This window comes from Anolis carolinensis, chromosome 5, assembly GCF_035594765.1.
Source record: "Anolis carolinensis isolate JA03-04 chromosome 5, rAnoCar3.1.pri, whole genome shotgun sequence".
Classification (NCBI taxonomy): Eukaryota; Metazoa; Chordata; class Lepidosauria; order Squamata; family Dactyloidae; genus Anolis; species Anolis carolinensis.
Window position 1 is genome coordinate 139,394,225 of NC_085845.1, and position 21,968 is coordinate 139,416,192.

Consider the following 21,968-nt stretch of genomic DNA (forward strand, 5'->3'; position numbering starts at 1 on the left):
GCCCGGAAAACACACAACAACCCTGTAATTCTGGCAATGAAAGCCTTCAACAACACATCAGAACAAATTTTACAGGAACTGGATGGGGGTGGGGAGGATTTGCTGAGGACATGCATTCTTTTGCTATAGGTAAAGGTAAAGGTTTCCCCTGACATTAAGTCTGACTCTGTGGGTTGGTGCTCATCTCCATTTCTAAGCCAAAGAGCCAGGGTTGTCCGGAGACACCTCCAAGGTCATGTGGCCAGCATGACTGCATGGAGCGCCATTACCTTCCCACCAGAGCAGTACCTATTGATCTACTCACATTAGCATGTTTTCAAACTGCTAGGTTGGCAGAAGCTGGAGCAACAGCGGGCGCTCACTCCACTCCCGGGATTTGAACCTGGTACCTTTCGGTCCACAAGTTCAGCAGCTCAGTGCTTTAACACACTTTGCCACCGGGGCTCCACTTTTGCTATAAATTGCCATTATCCAAGCTCTGTGCTAAATTATTTGTTACAGTTTGATAATTTTGATCTGTACATAATATTCTGCTCCCATCCAACAATGTGCTAACACCTATAACTCATTTTTCATTTTTTTTTAAATGGTACCTTTTGGAAATAAACTCCACAAATAGCCATAATGCAAAATATCTGCTGGGGGTCAACATTTCCAGACCAATATTCTCTTACATTTCCTGATATATTGTAGCTAAGGTTTCTATCATTATTTCTCTTTTCTTCCACTCCCTACAACTGCCCTCTCCTGCAGACTCCATGTGACTATTTCTTCCCTGCCACAGCTTCTCCTTCTCCCTCCCATGAGCAAACCACAGCTTCTTCTTTCCCTCTCCTAGGTTTACTCAACTGTCTGTCTCACTTGAAAATGGTGCTATAATTGTTCTCTTTTGCTACTACTTCTGCTGTCACCATATTGTCGCCACGTCAGCCTTTGGGGCTCCTGTCCCTTAGTGAGCACCTGAGAATTAGTGGAGGGCAGAGAAAATTGCTGTATTACTGCCCCTGCCAACTACAAAAGAGGCTTATTATGATTTTGTTGCTGTGTACTTAATTAAAGAGTATCCCATAGCCTGTTCACTACTTGTATAAAATGATACTGTTGCTCAGAAACAAGAACCTGACTTATATAAATACTAATAAACTGAAGTCGGTCTGGAATACTTTAACACAGTGGCAGCTTATATACACTGGGCCACAGCAAACTTTTCAGTATCTTCATCCAGCAGCCTAAAGATCTGGCAAAATCAATAGAGGTCTCACATGCTACCGACTCTCTTGAATTTTGCAAAATATCACAGCCATCATTTTGAAAACACTGCCATTTCAACTTAAATTTTATCACTGTTATCTATTTTGGATACTCTGGTTATGTGTTACCTCCATCAACATGACAACTGGGGGTGTAGGGAAAAGAAGACATTAATATTTTAGTTCTAGTTGTACATAAACTATTTTAACACTCATTGTCTTCTTCATAGAAAAGCACTATTATTAGCAAAGAAATACATAATGCATTAGTCCTTCATACTGGAAGCCTATCGTAATATGCACACGCAAAAAATAAAACTTTGTGTGTGTGTGTGTATTTCACTAAAGTTAGCTTTGTCCTGAATTAATTCACTTTTATCTTCCAGTAAAAGCCCGACAGCACCCCCCCCCCTTTTTTTGGACCTGTCTGGATGGACACTGAAACAACTGGAAGAGGTCTAGTGAACTCCAATATGTCGTCATCAAGATATAGATGTCACATAACCCTTGAATTTTCACCTGATTCCAGGTAACTCACTGATGCCCTATCTAGAGCAATGGTTCTCAACCTGTGGGTCTCCAGATGTTTTGGCCTTCAACTCCCAGAAACCTAACAGATGGCAAACTGGCTGGGGTTTCTGGGAGTTGTAGGCCAAAACACTTGGGGACCCAAAGATTGAGAACCACTGGTCTAGAGGAAGGAATGACATAGAATGGCACTTAACTAAAGTAATTCTAGACAAAATACAGGTACTCCTTGCTGTAAAGTTATCTTTGTCCGATGCTGGGTTTTGAGTTGTTTTTGACAATGTAGCATTTGCTTTTGGAAAATTAAGATAACACTTCAGGAGATTTCCTGGCTCTAACCTTATAGTTGAATATTCAGACAAAAGATGTGATGGTATGGGGGGCTTTGCCTACCTTGTGGCTTGTATGTCACCAGTTCAATTAATTGGGGTGACTAAATATTACCATAGTAACATATGCCTTGTTTATAGTGAACTGATACGATGGTACATCGGCTTGGTAAGCTGGTAAATCAGCTGCTGGCTATTTGCCACTTGGAGTTTGAGGCAGAGTTGGTCAAAGCAGGCTTTACTGCCATCGTCTAGGTCTAAGACAGACACATCAGAACAAGCCCTGAAGGTTATGGATGTCACCTTCAAAGATGCATTAGGGTGAGATGCTCCAAGTGTGTGATGACTCATGGGCCTTGTAGTCCCGCTCCTAGCGTCCCTGTGGCAGATGAGGATGAAAACATGGGGTTTTCTCCGGATCAACAACAGCCGGAATCTTTCCAGATGCCTGATGTTGATGTTCTCGCCCCAGAACCAATTAAGACAGACCTTGAACAGCTCTCACCTCCCTTCGCTAGGAGACAGTCCTTTGCCGCAGACAGGGGAGTGAAAGAGCGGGTTCGCAGGAGCTTGAGAATTGCAGCCAAACAAGACACTGATTAGCCATGTTTCCCCTGGGAAAATCCAGGGAGTCTCACATCTGGAGAAAGCTGGGTTTCGTTTCCCGTTCTCTAGGGAAAGAGAATGCTGGACACCTGCTTGGCGGGAAAACGAGACCCAGATATAGGTGCCTGGCACGGTTGGTCCGGTGCGGAGTCAACAGAGCAACTTCAGGAGTGAATTGGTGCTTCCAGCCTAGTGTGGACTTCGCAAGTCCGCAACCCCAGCTTCCTTGCCTTGCCAATCCAAGTATTCAAGAACTGCCTTGTCTTTCCAAGTACAGTAGAGTCTCACTAATCCAAGCTAAATGGGCCGGCAGAAGCTTGGATAAGCGAATATCTTGGATTATAAGGACTGATCAAGGAAAAGCCTATTAAACATCAAATTAGGTTATGATTTTACAAATTAAGCACCAAAACTTCATGTTAGACAACAAATTTGACAGAAAAAGTAGTTCAATACGCAGTAATGTTATGTTGTAATTACTGTATTTACAAATTTAGCACCAAAATATCACGATATATTGGAAACATTGGCTACAAAAATGGCTTGGATTATCCAGAGGCTTGGATAAGCGAGGCTTGGATTAGTGAGACTCTACTGTATTCAAGAATTGCCTCGCTTTGCTCCAGCCACGGACCTTGTTCCAAGAATCAAGTCTTGCCCTTATACCTTGTTGTGGATTTTTACCTTGGACCCTGAAAGACCCTGGACGTTTCCCCACACTATTGCTTGGCAATAGTGTGTGTTTCGGTTTGGGATTTAACTTTGAACTTTAATATCATTTATTGGACAAAACATTTCTGGACTATATTTGACCTCATTTGAAAGGTCTGCCTCTGGACTATATTTTCTACTTGCTTTTATTATTTTTATATATTTCCTTAATAAAGATATTAGATAGTTTATTGGCCTCCGTGTATGGTTCTTGGTGCTCCGCTGCCTTGAGTGTGACAAAGTGTGACCAACTGGATTATGATTGGTAATTTGGTTTCATGACCTGGATGGAGCAGGATCTTGCTCAATAAATACACTACAAAGGTTTATGGGAACCTGCAGGTCCCCTGCGCAGGAGGGTCTGCCATCGCCCTCTCCCAGATTGAGGTCCAATACCGCCAGTTGTCAGAAGAAGATCCTCCTTTACCTTGCTCTTGTTGAGTCTGTGTGGGAGGCCTACCATTGCCTACCAGTGCCATGCTGTTGGATTGGGGCCTGAGTTCCAACTCTAGGCCTTTTGGGGGGGTTGTTGCTTGGAAATTGTGACTAGGTACTTTATATGTTTTAATCTATTTTACTGTTTTATATGCTTTAACTGTTTATATGTTTTAATATGTTTAATTGTTTTACAATTTAATATGCTATTTTTGGTTATATGCATGGCATTGAATTTTTGCCGTAGTTTGTAAAGCCGCTTGTGAAATAAAGGCCTGGCAATGGGAGCAGATATTGTGATGTTCTTAGACAGAGGAGGCACTTAGAGTGTCCGTCTCTCAGGAACCTTGTCCATGTGAGGCAGAATGTTTGAAAAATGTGGAAGACAATATATACCAGCAGAGATTCCAGCAATGCAGAAGTTTTAAACACACGGGGAAATTGAGCTGAAAAATTCTAGAACAAGACCTGATTCAGCCATGAAAATAAAATAATCCAAGGCACAAAAAGGCCAATATGCAGATCAAAAGATGAAGCTAAATCAGAAAACCACATCAAATAAAGAATCCATCCACAAAATTCTCAGACGACAACCTAATCAACACCAGTGCTGCACTGGATGAAAAAATTCTGAGGATTTGACAGGCGGCATTCTAAATAAGATACGTGTGGAATGGATATGGTTAGCACCAAATTTCTTATTCAACAGCTCTTGAAGGTTCCAATGCAAAGGCAGATACCGTAATATATTTGTGTGAATGAAAGAAGCCATAATGTTGGAACAAAGGAGAGAAGGACTAAGAGAAACTCATGGCTACTGTACAGATTGAGGTTACTGGCAGAGCTCTTGCTTTGTCTGCAGGAGGTTTCATTTCATTTCCTGGTGTCTCAAAGAAAGCCTGGAAGTATTACTGATTGAAACCCTGTAGTGTCACTGTCAGTTAGTGTAGATAACGCTGAACTACACAAACTGAAAATCTCGCCAGATGTAAGGCAGCTTCCTAACCTTTCAGACTCCACGGTAGTCTTAAAGTAGACCTGTATGTCCCATGTGCTTGTAAAAACCATATCCTGGAGGACAGAAATTTTTGTACATAGTATGTTCCACAATAAAGTCTTGCAAGTAAAGTCTTAAATATATCACTTTTGGAGTATAGAAATTAAAGAGTGTTTATGAGAAGAGGGCAAATAAAGGAGGGAAGACTTTTTTTGACATAAGGAGAAAAAGATAGCTAAAATGGAAGAAGGTAGCTCCTTCCCAACATTTATCATCCCAATACCTTGATGCTTCTGGAGAATCAGATATTGGAAAATGAAGAAAAGATCACAGCACCTTCTACTGAGCACTTTCCTACTGAAATAAGTATCTTTTGTCTCTTCACCTCCATGCCACAAAATTCAAATACAGTGTTCCCTCACTACTTCACTTTTTGTGGATTTGCTGTTTCACGGTTTTTCAATAAACTCCTATTATAAATAATAAAAAATTACAATTTACAGCCTAAAGAAGGGAGGAAGGAGAAACCAAATGGAGAGAAAAGGAGCCTAAGCGGCAACAGGAGGAGCAGGAGGCGATTTATCGACACAAGATTGGTTGATAAAGACTTAAAATAGTGTATAACTACTAAAATAATGTATAAATATTAAAATAAATATAGTGTCCCTACTTTGCGGATTTCCACTTATTGCGGGTGGTCCTGGAACCTAACCCACGTGATACGTGAGGGAACACTGTATACTCTAGTAGAATAATAAATTCCCCTAACAAAAATAGTTTCCTAAGTATTAACCCTAACAGCCAAAACAGTATTTGCAAAGTTGTACAATAACCTCCCAAAACAAAAGGTATGGGTCTAACTGTATGGATTTGTTTTGTCTGAATGAAAATATTCATCATAATAGCTACAGATTGAATTCTGTATTGAAAATACTATAGGGAGCTATACAAATCACATTTTCTTTACTAGTAAAATGCTCAGATTCCTTATATAGACTTTTCAAACTTTTTTTTTAAAAAACCAGTAGATTGGCTGAGACTTCTTACCATTTTTAAACCAAAGCATATGAAACCAAATTAAAAATATCAAAATAAAGCCTTGATCACCAAAGAGAAGTGGAAACACAAGAAAGGAGGGAGAATGACTGGTTGTCTTGTTACAAATGAAGCCTTTGTCCAGAAGCATGAATAAAAACAGGAATATGCATTTTTATAATTTATCCACAAATTAATCAGTATATTATAAATATTTTCTTTACCTGGACAGACCATCACAGCTGTTGTTCAAAGAAGATTCAGTACTGTTTGCTTAGAAAGCTTTTCCACTGCCAACTTGAGCAGAAATAGGACCATAATGTGTGTTTACTTCAGAACAGGTTTTGCAACATTTTACCAAAAAATGCTGTAGTGATCCTTATCACTGACCTCAATCAGCAATCCTGGTACTGTTTGCCTTGGAGAAATCTGAAGGTGAATATCCATCTCCTAATACAACAATCCTGTCAAGTCACAGTCCATTTCACAAATCTAACAGCAAACAAGCTCTGAAAAATACCAGATCTAGAAAAGCCCTGCAGTTAAACTTAGCAGCAATTTCAGCTGCACTACCCTCCCTTTCACAAAGAGTTTTACAAGGAGTAACCTCCAGGACCTGTCTTATTTATTCCATAAGGGCAATCATCTTTCTCCACCACAGCACAATAAAAAATATTGTGGACACTATGAAGATAGCTTTTGGAGTAGTCCCTTATTATGAGAGATGTTTCTTATTTGAAGGTTAGAAAGCTTGTCCCTTATAATGCTAGCAGGTGTCTCTTATTATAGGGGATGTGTCTTACTTGAGAGCTGGAAAGAATGTTCTGTTATATAGACTGAACAAGGTGCCAACAATCTAATATGTGTGTGTGTGGACATTTTGAGAAAAGATAAGGCCATATCGCAGGACCAGAGAGTACGTTTGAAGCTCACTGTCAAAACAGATAATTATGGTATAATTGAAACAGATTTGGGACTGTGGTTCCATGTGAAGAAAGAAAACATAGATTTTCATAAATACAGAAAATTAATTGTGCCATGAATTTTGACTGTCCTTTACTGCTATTTTGAAAACCTGGCAACCGCATGCTGGACTCAAGTTATTCTTGGACTATTCGGGATGCAGAGACCACTATCCAGAGCTACACATATACAGGTGGTTGATATGGATTGAACAGTAGTGTTTGAATTAAATTAAGGAAACTACAGACAGAAACAAATTATTAACAGTTGCTACTGATAGCACAAGGATCCTGACACTGGATAAGCAAATGAATACTTGCAAAAATCCTTATCAGAATCAAAGTAATTTGCAAACAGAATGGCCTGACTGTCCTGTGTGGAGTGCTGAAGGGCTTTACTGGTAAATAAAAGCATATATTCTACACTAGAAGAGAAGCAGCTAGATTAACTTCTGACATTCTAGGTAGTAGTATTATTTTATGATCATATCTTAATGCCAGCATTATTTCTGAAATACTATTTGCTAAATTATCTGATACCGACTCCAGATGCTCCAGCTAAACAGAAAGAAGTCATTCTTGAAAAAGGAATTTAACTGAAACAAGATAACATGCTTTCATCCTGCTTTTGATCCTTGGTGTTGATTAACGTAATGTTTGTGATCATCCATTACTGTTGCTATGATTGGTCAACCTGCTTTCTTTGCATATATTTCAGCTTCATTGCAATGTTATTAGTTATTGTTGTTGCACTGTATGCCTAGTGACCTCACTGTTTACATCTTCTTCTCTACAACCATCTGCACATATTCCAGACAAGATGGATAATGCTTTGACATATGATGATGTGGCCTCTAGTTACAAAATGGATTCACCTTTAAAATGACACAAGATTCATTACTGATTAAAGCATGAGAGAACAATTTACTCACTGTATCTACCCATGTATAAGTCGACCTCATTCATAAATTGAGGGAAGGTTTTGGAGCCAAAATTATGGATTTTGATATGACCCATGGATTAGTTGGAGGTCCTTCCATGGAGAAGGGAAATAATCAATGCAACATTGGGAAACCAGCCATCCTTTTTGCTGCCAACATTTCCCTGCCCAGATATTCAAAAAGGTCAAAAGCAGCACCATGGTGAAAAGAATAGTTGGGACAGTGCTTCTTTTAGGTTCTTCCAGGATGAAGAAAGGCTCTTGCCTTTCACCACTCTGCTCAGATAAGATTATAGTTTCCTTTTTATATAAATTAGTAAAGGTAAAGGTTTCCCCTGATGTTAAGTCAAGTCATGTCTGACTCTGGGGGTTGGTGCTCATCTCCATTTCTAAGCCGAAGAGCCGGCATTGTCCGTAGACACCTCCAAGGTCATGTGACCAGCATGATTGCATGGAGCGCCAGAGCGGTACCTATTGATCTACTCACATTGTCATGTTTTCGAACTGCTAGGTTGGCAGAAGGTGGAGCTAACAGCCGGCGCTCACTCCGCTCCTGGGATTTGAACCTGCGACCTTTCGGTCTGCAAGTTCAGCAGCTCAGTGCTTTAACACACTTCGCCACTCATATTGACTCAAATTTCTAGACTTATATATGAGTATTTAGGTATGCCTTACAAAAACGCTTGCCTTCCTTTCTCCTGAAAAGAACATTGCTCTGTTTGTTTCTTTTTCCATTTGCTGATATTATCAGGTTGTTCAACAATGTATGTTTACCTTGGAGAAAACAAGGCTGAGAGGGGACATGATAGCCATGTTTAAATACTGTATTTGAAAAGGTGACACACAGAGGAGAGTGACAAGTTTTTTTCTGCTGCTCTGGAGACTAGGACACAGAGTAATTAATTCAAATTCCAGGAAAAAAGATTCCACTGAAACATTAGGGAGAATTTCTTGACAGTAAGAGCTGTTTGGCAGTGGAATATGCTGCCTTGAATTGTGTTGGAGTCACCTTCTCTGGAAGTTTTAAGGCAGAAGCTGGATGACCATCTGTCAGGGGTGCTTTGATTGTGGACTCCTACAAGGCAGGGGGTTGGACTGGATGGCTCTTGTCGAATCGTCCAACTCTTATGATTTTATGAATACCAAGTGTTTAATGCCCAAATAGAGCAGACAGACTGAGGGTTTCATTGAATCTAGGGAAACAAAATTGGAGGAAGGGGTTCCAGCAGTCCCAAGATGATACCCAATCTTTATAAAACACAGTTTTGCTTTGAATTCATATTGGAATCCCAAGAAATATTTATGTAATCAAGAAAATGTTATATTGCAACAAAATGAAAGGGAGTTAAATACTGTCATTGTGCAGATGTATTTTATATCAAACAAAACAGACAACGAATTCCTACATCATATTGTTTCACTGTGTCTAGGAATCATTATTCAAAATTATTTTTAAAATCCTTGAGCAGCAGGAACAATTTCCCTCTGGAAATCTAACATGTCTTGCATTTTTATTGTACACAATGGAAATATGGCATGATACATTTTAAAACTGATTTAGTCATTCTTTCCATTCTTCATCAAGCCTTCTTCAGGAGGAATTATTTAGAAACCAACATTCAAGGTCCAATTTATCACATTTTCCCTATGTTATTGGCTTTCTCTCTGTACACATTCAAAAGTAATTTTAAATGTTACTCATTTCTAATAAAAGAATGGCATTGAACAGGAATACTGAAATGTAACAACACTATATTCTTGTAAGAGTATTCTTATCGTTGACTGATTTCTAAATTATTGTTGTTAGGCTATCTCTATCAGTTAAAATACAATAGTTATCTCTATGGAACTGTAAATGGTTAATGAAAGCAGTCCAGTCTTGGTTCATTAAAGACTGTAATTTCACCTCCAAGTCAGCATTTTAATGGGCAGTTTTAATGGACACTGATAGTTCATTAAATAAACATTTAATGAACAGTCCATTTGCTCCATCAAAATTAACCTCTTCCATGTCCATGACTATCATTCATTTCTATTTTTTAAATGTAACGTAGAACCATAATGTTGTTACACCTTTGAGAGCACACAGTTTCATTATTTTTATGGTTTTTAATTTATCAAATTAGGACATTATTGTGCAAGTAGTGTATCTTCCAGAAGCACAAACTAATTTTCAAAGTATTAGAAGTGTAGTAAAATGGTAAAGGTTTCCCCTGACATTAAGTCCAGTTGTGACCGACTCTGGGGGTTGGTGCTCATACCCATTTCTAGGCTGAAGAGCCGGTGTTGTCCATAGACATCTCCAAGGTCATGTGGTCGGCATGACTGCATGGAGCGCCGTTACCTTCCCGCTGGAGCGGTATCTATTGATCTACTCACATTTGCATGTTTTCGAACTGCTAGGTTGGCAGGAGCTGGGGCTAACAGCGGGCGCTCATTCCGCTCCTGGGATTTGAACCTGGGATCTTTTGGTCCGCAAGTTCAGCAGCTCAGCGCTTTAACACACTGTGCCACCAGGGGCCCCATTAGAAGTGTACTATAATGCAAAATGTAGGCATCATAGCTCCATAGTGAAGTGGAGCAAAGTATCACAACCTCACCAATGAGGATTTTTTTTCTACTATCATTATATTAAATTTAGGCTTCTGCCTTTCAAGTAAATGCCTTAGAAATATACCTTAGCAGTCCAGCAATATGGATATTTTCTTTGGATAGCTGTTCTACCTACACTCCCTAATACAATACAAATTGACAAAAAGCCAAATGCACCAAAGCTTATCAGCTCTACCTTACCCATTATCACCTGATATCACATTATCACTTTACATGTTGTCACCTAATATTTGATTATGTAAGTCATAAATCACCAAAGAGACTCTTATGTGTCTTAAAAGTGAAGGTCAAAAGAAATATAAAGGGGTGTGTGTTTTGTTGTGGATTTTTTTCCACTTTCTCTAAATGCAAATGTCTCTTACACATACCATAAGCACACAAACACAGAGACATAAACTAAATTTCCCATGCTCCTTTATCATTAGTTACCTTTTCTCACTCCAGGGGTTAGGGATATTGAATTTTGCAGTGTTTAAAGCCTGACCTCTAGTGTCTGGTATACATAACAGCTTACCCATGCTCTATAAAAATATGTTATGTTTATTATAAGAATGAAAATAATTAAAAATGACTCCCCTAAAATAATAATAATAATAATAATAATAATAATAATAATAATAATAATAGGCACAACAAAACATTGCATGGAAAGTTCCTTGACAAAATTGAAGGAAAAGCTGATAAGGAGAAGACCTGGCTCTGGCTCATGAATGGGACCCTGAAGAAGGAGACAGAAGGCCTGATCCTTGCAGCCCAGGAGCAAGCCATCAGAACAAAGGCAATTAAGGCCAAGATCGAAAAATCAGCTGATGACCCAAAATGCAGACTGTGAAAGGAAACCGACGAAACTATTGATCATCTCCTCAGCTGCTGTAAGAAAATCGCACAGACAGACTACAAACAGAGGCACAACTATGTGGCCCAAATGATTCATTGGAACTTATGCCTCAAGTGCCACCTCCCAGCAGCAAAGAACTGGTGGGATCACAAACCTGCAAAAATATTGGAAAATGAGCACGCAAAGATACTGTGGGACTTCCGAATCCAGACTGACAAAGTTCTGGAACACAACACACCAGACATCACAGTTGTGGAAAAGAAAAAGGTTTGGATCATTGATGTCGCCATCCCAGGTGACAGTCGCATTGACGAAAAACAACAGGAAAAACTCAGCCGCTATCAGGACCTCAAGATTGAACTTCAAAGACTCTGGCAGAAACCAGTGCAGGTGGTCCCGGTGGTGATGGGCACATTGGGTGCCATGCCAAAAGATCTCAGCCGGTATTTGGAAACAATAGACATTGACAAAATCACAATCTGCCAACTGCAAAAGGCCACCCTGCTGGGATCTGCACGCATCATCCGAAAATACATCACACTTGGGAAGCGTTCGACTTGTGATTTTGTGATATGAAATCCAGCATATCTATCTTGTTTGCTGTGTCATAATAAAATAATAATAATAATAATAATAATAATAATAATCTCCACTCAATCTTTCCCATAGGAGACTCTTTTCTATCAAAATCTACTTAGGCATCCATTTAAGTAAAGTCATTACTGCGTTAATGATGTTAATGCAACAAATAAAGAAAATATAAATTGAGAGCCAGCATAGTTTAGCTGTTTGAGTGTTGGAATAGGATCAGGGTTCAAATCCCCACTTCAGCATGAAAACCCATTGAGCAACCTTTGGTAAATCTTATTCTCTCAGGCCTCTTCCACACAGCTGTATAAAATCCACATTAAACTGAACTATATAGAAGTGTGGACTCAAAAAAATCCAGTTCAAAGCAGATACTGTGGATTATCTTCCTTATTAGGTCTCAAGGACATTTATTCTTAAGTTAATTCTTAATTCACTCAAGAATTTACACAAAATGGTTAAAAATAAATCTATCTATTACTAAATAGATGAGCAAGCAAACTAATTCGAATTCAGGAGTCATAGATACAGGCAGAAGCACTCCAAGTATTTGTGATTCTCCCGGTAGTTTAATAATAAAATAAATAATAAACTTCATTCTTATACCCCGCCCCATCTCCACGAAGGGACTCGGGGTGGCTTACACAGGGACAAGTTTACCAGTTCCTTAGGGCCTTCAGGTTACCTTTCAGTAATTCCTCCAACTAAATTGGTTTTGCAGCCCACCACCACATGCTATGTAATCTGGGATTTGTAGTTTGGTGAAGCCCCAGCGCTCTTTGGCAAAGAATGATAAAGACCTTGCAAACTACCACTCTTATGATTTTATAGCATTCAGCCATAGCAGCTAAAGTCGTATCAAACAGCATTAATTCTACTGTGTAGATGCTGTCAGGATGCAGTAAATCGGCCTTGAGCATCAAGAGCCAAATTGGTTATCCTGCTGGAATGTGAGGAGAAAGGAGGGAGAGAGAGATAAGGCCACCTGGCCTGTAATGATGGGAAAATAGGGAGTAGAGAAATCGCAAGAGAAGCACAGAAGGGGTGTGTGGGTGCAAAGACTATAAAACCTATAATACACATTGCTTCACTAGAACTGTCTTGGTTGTACTTTTGGTGAGAAGAATAAACGGTATCCATTGTTTGCTGAACGTTGTGAGCTGTGATTATTCAGATAGGTCCCAAGAACTGACAGATGGATGTTTAGTCCAGATATTGAAGGTCTAAGGAATTACATTAGTACTGCAGTGGAAAACACATCACAGCTTCGTTTCACTTGGTGAATTTACGAGACAACCAAATAACTTACCCATGTGTACTGTAAACAATTTTTAGCCTCCACATGAAACACAGCCAATACTATGGTTTATTTACAAGAAGCAGAACATATTCAAAGACCTATATTGACAAAACAAGAGAGAGAGAAAACAACAACCTGAAGAATACAAACACACAATTCAGGAAGGTATCTTTTCATTAGTTCTTCTGCTCATTTATTTCAGACTTTTTTAAAACTAAAAATATGCTTAAGTATTAATCAAAATTTCTCCTGAAAAGATATAAGCAAAGAAATGCCAGAGTCAATCCAATACTAAATCTATTTCTGGATCAGTGGTTTCCAAATGTTTTTGGTCACAGAACCCTTCAATAGACTCCCTCCCCACACAGAACTCTAACGTCATCCTAACTTTATCCCTACATATTGGGAACCCACAATGTCTTTCTTTTTTCTTCTACTCCTCTTTCCTTTGTGTTTTGTATAATTAAGTAGGATTTGAAATAAAGAAATACAAGCTTTCTTTTTAAAACAGAAAGTATAGGCAGTCTCCGAATTACAAACAAGATGGGTTATGTAGATTTGGTCTTAAGTTGAATTTGTATGTAAGCCGAAATAGGTACATATTTTAAGTGTAACCCCAGCCAAAAATATATGTTTTAGTTTTCAATCGCATAGGGAACGGTTAACACCACTGTGGTGTTTGTTTTGCTATCTGTGCCCCTGTGCAGAAGATTTCACCTCACTTTTTGTCCCTGTGATAATTGCATTTTGACAAATTTGGCTTGTTGTGAAAACAAGGATTGGAGATATATCTTCTGTGGAGACACCTTTTCTCGATGAAAACTCTTTTCAGGAGTGAATTTCCCTTCCTGGAGGTAGATTTTCCTCACTTCCTGTTGTCTTATCCCTGTTTGTAACTATGAATCATTTGCAAGTCAGATGTTTGTAACTCGGGGCCTGCCTGTACACTGAATTTTAATAAGATCTTCATACCCTGGCATGGTCTTTTAATAGGTTTTTTATAATACTCATGTGGAACTCTAGGCTTTAGAGAAACACAGTTTAGGAACCACTGTTCTGGGAAGTCTGATAGCGTAAGAATATTACTTATGGTAATTATAAATAATTTATTTTCTCCTTTTTGCACTACACTTCATCAAATACAAAATTAGTCTTCACTCCAGAATCCAGATTAAGCAATAATATATTTTCTCCTATCTTAATAGCTGGTCATGTGTGATTCAAGCTCTTGAATTATAGTTTTCCCCCTCAGATTCAATAGTTAACAATGTGTGTTACCGATACTTTTTGGTAAAAGTGCACCATTGCCATGTCCAGGAAATGCTGTGCCTTGCCCTTGCGTGAGCTACGTATTCATTGTATTAAAATGGGCCTAATAGTACTTTCTAATTTAAAGAGAGATAATTGTAAGCCTTGCTATTTAGGTATTTTAGAAGGACATGTGTGTGTGTGTGTGTGTGTGTGTGTGTGTATGTATATGTATATGTATGTGTGTGAGTGTGTGTGTGTGTATATATATATATATATATATATATATATATATATATATATATATTATGAAGTGTCAAAAAGAAGAATATATCACAATGTTCTATGGATTTCTATGGCAATAATTAAAACTAGAATAATATTTATTTATTATTTATTTACAGCATTTATATTCCGCCCTTCTCACCCTGAAGGGGACTCAGGGCGGATCACATTGCACATAAAGGCAAACATTCAATGCCATGACATAGAACAGAGACAGAGACAAGACGCAGACACCGGGGCTGGCCTCGAACTCATGACCTTTCGGTCAGAGTGATTTGTTGATTTGTTGCAGCTGGCTTGCTTTCCAGCCTGCGCCACAGCCAAAGAACTGGAAAAGAATATTGAAATGTACTGTATATGAGAAGATATGACAAGTCTTGACATCGAATGACAAGACAATGTATCTGCTTTGTTATAGAGGACATTTGCAACTTTTAAAATTTTAGATGATGTATATAAAAATATTAGTGTGGGAGATATGGCTGTAATAACTACAACAGACATATTTTTTGTCTACCCAATTCCATTCCTCTTCTTTGGTGATACAGTAGATATATATACAGTAACTCTTATTTAGTAATCAGAGCTGCACAACCCACATCCCCCTTTCTATTTTTCTATTTTTTGTGTGTGTTTGTGAATAGGCTATGTGTTTTTATTTTTATTAATGTATAATAATAATAACTATTATACACAAAAAATGGGCTAAGAGGGTTTTGCAGTAGTCTATGAGAGCACCATTTCAAAATATGAATGCCATCTCTATTAAGAGAATACCAGGGGATCGTTAGTATTTTTACTGAACAATTAGAACATCCAACGAAGTTGACAAAAACTATCTATTGAGGCGTCACTTAATGCATGTAAACTTATATAAAATTAATAGATCCGGTACAGGTATTTAAATAATAAGCTGAGGCACATTAAACAGAAGCCAGTGTTAGATAATATGACGTTAATTTCTTAATTTTCTATTTTTCTGTAAATGAGGCCCATTAAGAAGTAACTGAAAGCAGCTATACCTTATAAATGTAAAGCAAGATTTATTCTTTGCTTCCTAAACTCTTAGAAGAGATGAAGCAATTAAAACTCCTTCCCTCAGACTCAAAATACCCAAATCCACTATTCTGATCAATCAATGTTCTCTTACTCTGTTTTTAAAGAGTGCCTGAGTGTTTTGGCTTTTTTTTTTTTGGTTGCATGTCTTTCAATTTGTTGCGCGTAAGCTGAGACACAATAAACTTATATTTAAATTATTTTTGCAAATAGTTCTTTTTCCTCTTTTTGGCTAGAGTGACACGTCTTCCCAAAATTTCAGTGTGCAACTCCTTCAAAATCTCCCTCTCTCTCCCTCCCCCCTCTCTCCTTCCCCTAAAGAGACCCTAAAAATAACCATGGCACCATTTGAAGAAAATGATGTGAACATACTCTTGCCATCAACTGGTAAAAATAGACTTGAAAAGTGATCCTCTGAATCATCATATACCACCAATAGACGTCTACTTTCCAAGCTCATGGGAAAGTGACTTATTGGACTACAACTTCAAATGAGCTCTGCAGTCAGCATGACCAGTAGCCGTTCCAGCTGGGGGAACTTGTGTACTGTAGTCCACAAATATTCAGTTCAACATTTTCACATTTGCAATATGGTTGTGGGACTATAATATGCTTGTGAGTTAACATATCTCATTGGTGTAAACTATATTACCTCCTTTAGAATGACACAAGTCTACTATAACCTAAGAGATGCCTGTCTCTTCCCCCTTTCCCCACCCCATTTCAAACCTAGGGAATGGAAAGCATGAAAAGATATAGATTTTTTAACAAGTCATCACTGAATTAGCATATACAGTCGGATATGATTGCAGTTCTTTCTCTCTTTGCCTGCATTGGTCCCATTTCGCTCTTTGAAATACTTTCAAACTCTTACATCTAGTTTAGGATGTAAACAATGTTCACATTGTCTTAACCTTGGTAATCAGGAAGAAAATTTGGGAAAACAGCTCGTCTTCCATATTTGCACATTTCACTTTTGCGGATTTGATTATTTGCAGTTTTCATAAATGTGCTTTCTCTTGGAATGTGTAGATCCTCCAGGGAAGTGTTTCTCAAGCTCTGCTCCTCCAGGTGTTTTGGACTTCAGCTCCCACAATTCCTAACAGCGTGTAAGATGGCTGGGGTTTCTCGGAGCTGTAATTCAGCCTTTTATTGTGGCTAACAACCTTAAAATGTTACTTCTAACCACATTTAAGAGTGTATGTATGTGTGTTAAGCAAAGGCTTAACCCTGTTCACAAACGAAAAACGTAAAGAAGATATAACCCATGCCAAATCCAGAAAGCATTAAGAAAACTTGAAGCTTTAAGATAATGTTTCATTCAGTTAGGATTAAAAGACCCGATTCCTATAATTTTGGAGTAAGACAAGAATACATTTATCTTTGGATTCTTACTTTTAGTTTCTTGCCAGACACAATGACTATATTGTTTTCTTTCCCGACTAGCAATCATTTGAATACTAGAGATTACTTTACATCACTCACTTCCTACTTTATGGCTAATAGCATGTTATTATGGAGGATGTTAAGAAAGCAAATACAGTAGGCCCTCGACTTTCATGAGGATAGGGGACACAGGATCTTTGCATAAGTGGAAAAAATCCAGATAAAAATACCTTTTTTACTGGAGAGAACATGTCTCTAGGACTCTCTAGGTCAGTGGTTCTCAACCTGAGATCTCCAGATGGTTTTGGTCTAAAAATCCTAGAAATCCCAGCCAGTTTACCAGCTGTTAGGATTTCTGGGAGTTGAAGGAGAAAAACATCTGGGGACCCCAGGTTGAGAGCCACTGTTCTAGGTTTTTCACTGTACTCTGTGTTCACCTTCCAGCGGAGGTTGACTACAGAATCACGCCAGAGAATCTAGAGCAGTGATTCCCAACCTTTGGGCCTCCAGGTATTTTGGGCTTCAACTCCCAAAAATCCCAGTCATCATACCGGCTGTTAGGAATTGTGGGAGGTGAAGTCCAAAATACCTGGAGGCCCAAAGGTTGGGAACCACTGATCTAGAAATTCCTAGAGATAATATTATCAAATCTACACATGCAATTAAACCTGCAAACCTTCTGCCCACCCAGTTCTATGGTCTCACACACTATGTTCATTAAGAACTTAATATCTATCTATGTACATATGTTTCACTTTCTCCTTAGTCTTTTAGAAAATTTGGGGAATACTAAAACTCAGGTTGCTAGCAAGAATAGTGATTAGAGTACTTGAATTCCTTACACTCAATTGATAACCTTGGACCAGTCACTCTTTCTCAGGCCCCATCTACACTGCCATATAATCTAGTTTCTGAATCCAGATTATCTGCTTTGAACTGGATTTATATGGCAGTGTCAACTCATACAATCCACTTCAAAGCAGATAATCTGGATTCAGAAACTGGATTATATAGCAGCATCAATTCAGCCTCAGATTGACTTAATTCACAGGCTTGTTGTGAGGATAAACTGAAAAAAAAGAAGAGTTGTGTTTATTGCTTTGAACCGACTGAAGGAAAGTTCAGACATAATCATACTAATAAATACATTCAGTAAAAGAGCATTTAGTGGCACATTCATTCCTTACTTTTCCTATATAACTGAGAGAGAAAAACCAATTTATGTATGGATAAAATTATACAACAACAACAACATTTTATTATGGTCCAAAGATGATGAAGACAAGCTGCAAGTGAGCACACTATATGGACCTACAGAATGTGTTTATTGCCACCATCATAGAGAAATACTTTAATATATCATTCGCACGCCACATTGTAACTACTCTTCAATGAAAGCCTGAAGAGGCAATTGTGATTGGGCACTTTCAGAGTCATAGACTAAATTTTGTCCATTTTTAGACTTCTTCTGCACCTGAATTGTGTTTGAGTCATTTCAAAGGGGGGGGGGGGGATAATGACTCAGCTGAAGAGGACTTTAATAACATAACAGAGCTGTAATAACAAGGCTATATATCAGTTTCAAGGCCAGCTGGAAGAGCAACAGCTACACATGCAGATCTGATCAGTATGTGTGAATCTTCTTCATTTCCAAAATAAAGGATTACAATATTAATTAAATCTAGTCGCACATTTCACTGATATATGGTCAAATGCTAATCTTCACAGTGAAATCCAAGTAAATACATACTAAATGTGGCAGTAAAGGCAAAATTAGGGGATTTTTTAAAAAATGTTGATTACAGAAACTAATCTGGCATTCGTTTTAGACTAGATATTAATCCAAGTAACCAAGTGATTAGCCACATGAAGTAAAGTGCCTTAAATCTTATAAGGCATATAAAAATGAAATATGAAAAATCTACAATAACAAAATTATTATTATTATTAATAATAATATTCAGTACATCCCACCTTTTTTGCAATACTGGGACTCAAAGATAGATATTGTTGGAAATAGCAACCTTCTTCAAGCCTCCACCAGTAATTTGTTTTGTGATATGATTCTGTTTGCTTACTGTATGGTATATGTATGCTTTGGTATGCAGCTTTCCCTTTACTCTATGTTTCTTAAGGTTGTGGGAGGGGCTGCAGACCACGTGATCAAATCTGGGATTGCTCTGATCTCAGATTCCATTTTAGAAGAAGACAGAGATGCTTTTAGACTATGGACTGTTAAGAGCAAACTCATGTTGCTGTTGATTATAAGAAAGATGCCCTGTGTTATCTGCACAGAGAAACTACTTCAAATCTATCTGCAACTGGATATAGAGTTAGATTATAGAGTTAGAGCAACCTTCTAAAATATAGAGTTAGAGCAACCTTCCCATAAACAAAGAATAAAGCATTTGGACCATTACATGTAGAAAAGGAAAAGCTGCTAAGGAGTGGCATAGGAAATTTCAAAATTTCATGCAGAGGGCGTAAATCCCGTTGCCACAGCTTCAGGACAAAAGGAAGCATTTCTTCATAAGATAAATTTACTGATGAAATTCATTACCACAAGTCGCAACGGTAGTCACCAGGCTAGAAGAATTTCATGGACTACATATGCCTTTAGGCCATTAGTGAGGCAGCTGTTCCCCTGAACACTCAAACCATTCCCATCTTCTTAAAGTGGCCCTGACAGTAGCAAAGCTTGCATATTGCTGGCTGGGGTTGTCTTCATGCCCTTCTCCCAACAACAAACAATGCTGTTTAGAAAAGACGTTGATCAGGAAAGCAGGTAGAGAGACATTGAGTCCAAGCAAAATACTCAAGCAGGGGCTCTGGTCACATAACATACAGTTGCACCACTGCTAATGCACCGGAGTATTTATTTGAATGCAGAGAAAACACCAGGAAAATAAGTAAGCAGTAGCAGTAAGGCACTGGAGGAGGGCAATGTTGTTGTCTGGTCTGCCATGGTGTCACTCTAAAGCAGAGCTTTCCAAACATTTCATGTTGGTGACACATGTTTTAGGCATGCATCATTTTGCGACACAGTTTTACTAGTAAACCGGAAGTTAAACCATCTTCTTATGAGAGATACGGACACATGCATAAATTGTAATAACAAATGTATGGGGACACAATATATCTCATGAAAACCTTTCATATAGTTTTTTTAAAATGTAGGATTTATTGCTTATTTCCATTGGTGCAGAAGTTTCTTATTACACATACCTACACACTGTGGTCAGCACAGTAACGTTTTGTTGTGACACAGTTTGGAATATTCTGCTCTAAAGTGATGGAGACTGTCACATCATCAGTACTCAACTCCCAAGCTGAAAGAGCTTCAAATTGGTTAAATGAAACTTCCCCTCCATATTCTGAGGCAGGTACTGTATTTCGTTTTATTGGAGTAATAACCACTCCTTAAACATCCAGAGGGCTTCCAGAAACACAGGGATGCAAAACAGTAGTATTTCATTTTGATCTATCGTGACAATGTTTAAGAAACTTTTAGGAGGGGGGAAATCCTGCCCTGAAATTTGCTTCTCTAATGTTTGGATTTTAATTGCGAAAGAAGACGAATGAAATTTGCTTGTCCAAATATTTCCCAGACCTTTCCCTCTTCCTGTGCTATAAGAGATTTCTTTTTTGGAATTTGAGCACTGAGTGCTTTGGGAGTTCTGGCTCCCCATCACACTCACACGTGGAAACTTAAGAGGTAGAAATACATTCATCCTACATTCATCACACGGTCAGCATTACTTTTTTTAATCAGGAGAAACAACCATATCCAAAAAAAGAGAGCCCTCGCCCTGCCCAAAGCCTCTTACATTAAAGGAGGCTGAAACCAGTTTAAAACCATTTCTTTCAATGGGATCATATTGTTCTGCATCAAACCCCACAGGATACAAGAGACGGTGATTTAGGTTAAAACCATTTATTTCCATGGGATCTTATTGTTCGGCATCAAACCCCATAGGATACAAAAGACAGTGACCCAGGTTAAAACCATATCTTTCCATGGGATCATATTGTTCTATATCACACCTGATAGGATACAAGAGACAGTGATCTAGGTTAAAACCATTTCTTTCCATGGGATCTTATTGTTCTGCATCAAACCCCATAGGATACAAGAGACAGGGATTTAGGTTAAAACCATTTCTTTCTATGGGATCTTATTGTTCTGCATCAAACTTGATAGGATACAAGAGACAGTGATCTGGGTCAAAACCATTTCTTTCCATGGGATCATATGGTTCTGCATCAAACCCCATAGGATACAGCAGACTGCTGACGGTTGGGCAATGAAACAAGGCAGGAAAATTTTGATGGTTCCCATTCCACCTGTTTTTCAATTGTAAGCATGGGAGTAAGTGCAGTAAGAGGTAGGAGTTAGGAGCTCAGAACACGTTTGCTGGCCTGTCCTCAGAGTTCCTTCCTTTCAAGACATTTCTGCTTCTTTCCTTGTTTTTGCTATGCTCATGTATTTTAACTGTTTTGTAACCCGTCTCAAGCCCTGAGAAGCGGGTAAGATATAAAATGCACAAACATATATATTCTATAATGTAACGAACATGTAGAAATCATGAAAGTCTCCTTGTTTGCACTTAGGGTGCATCTACACTGTAGAATTAATGTAGTTTGGCACTACTTAACTGTGATGGCTCAATTCTATGGAATCATAGGAGTTGTAGTTTTATTTTTATCTTGTATTTTAACTTTAATTTTTAACTCTGTGTATCTTGTTGTATGTCTTTGAATATTGTTTTAATGATGAGGCGGGTAAGATATAAAAATATTATTTGATACATAACAAGATTAGTAGACAGCAAACAAGATCACTATGCTTGCTGTTGTATTG

At 38.3% G+C, this 21,968-nt stretch overlaps 1 protein-coding gene across 4 annotated transcripts in view; it reads right to left on the minus strand.

The window, feature by feature from the left end:
- The window catches only part of st7 (suppression of tumorigenicity 7), a 131,503-nt gene that overhangs the window by 105,733 nt on the left and 3,802 nt on the right, over positions 1-21,968 (minus strand). The gene's annotated exons all lie outside the window — the stretch shown is intronic.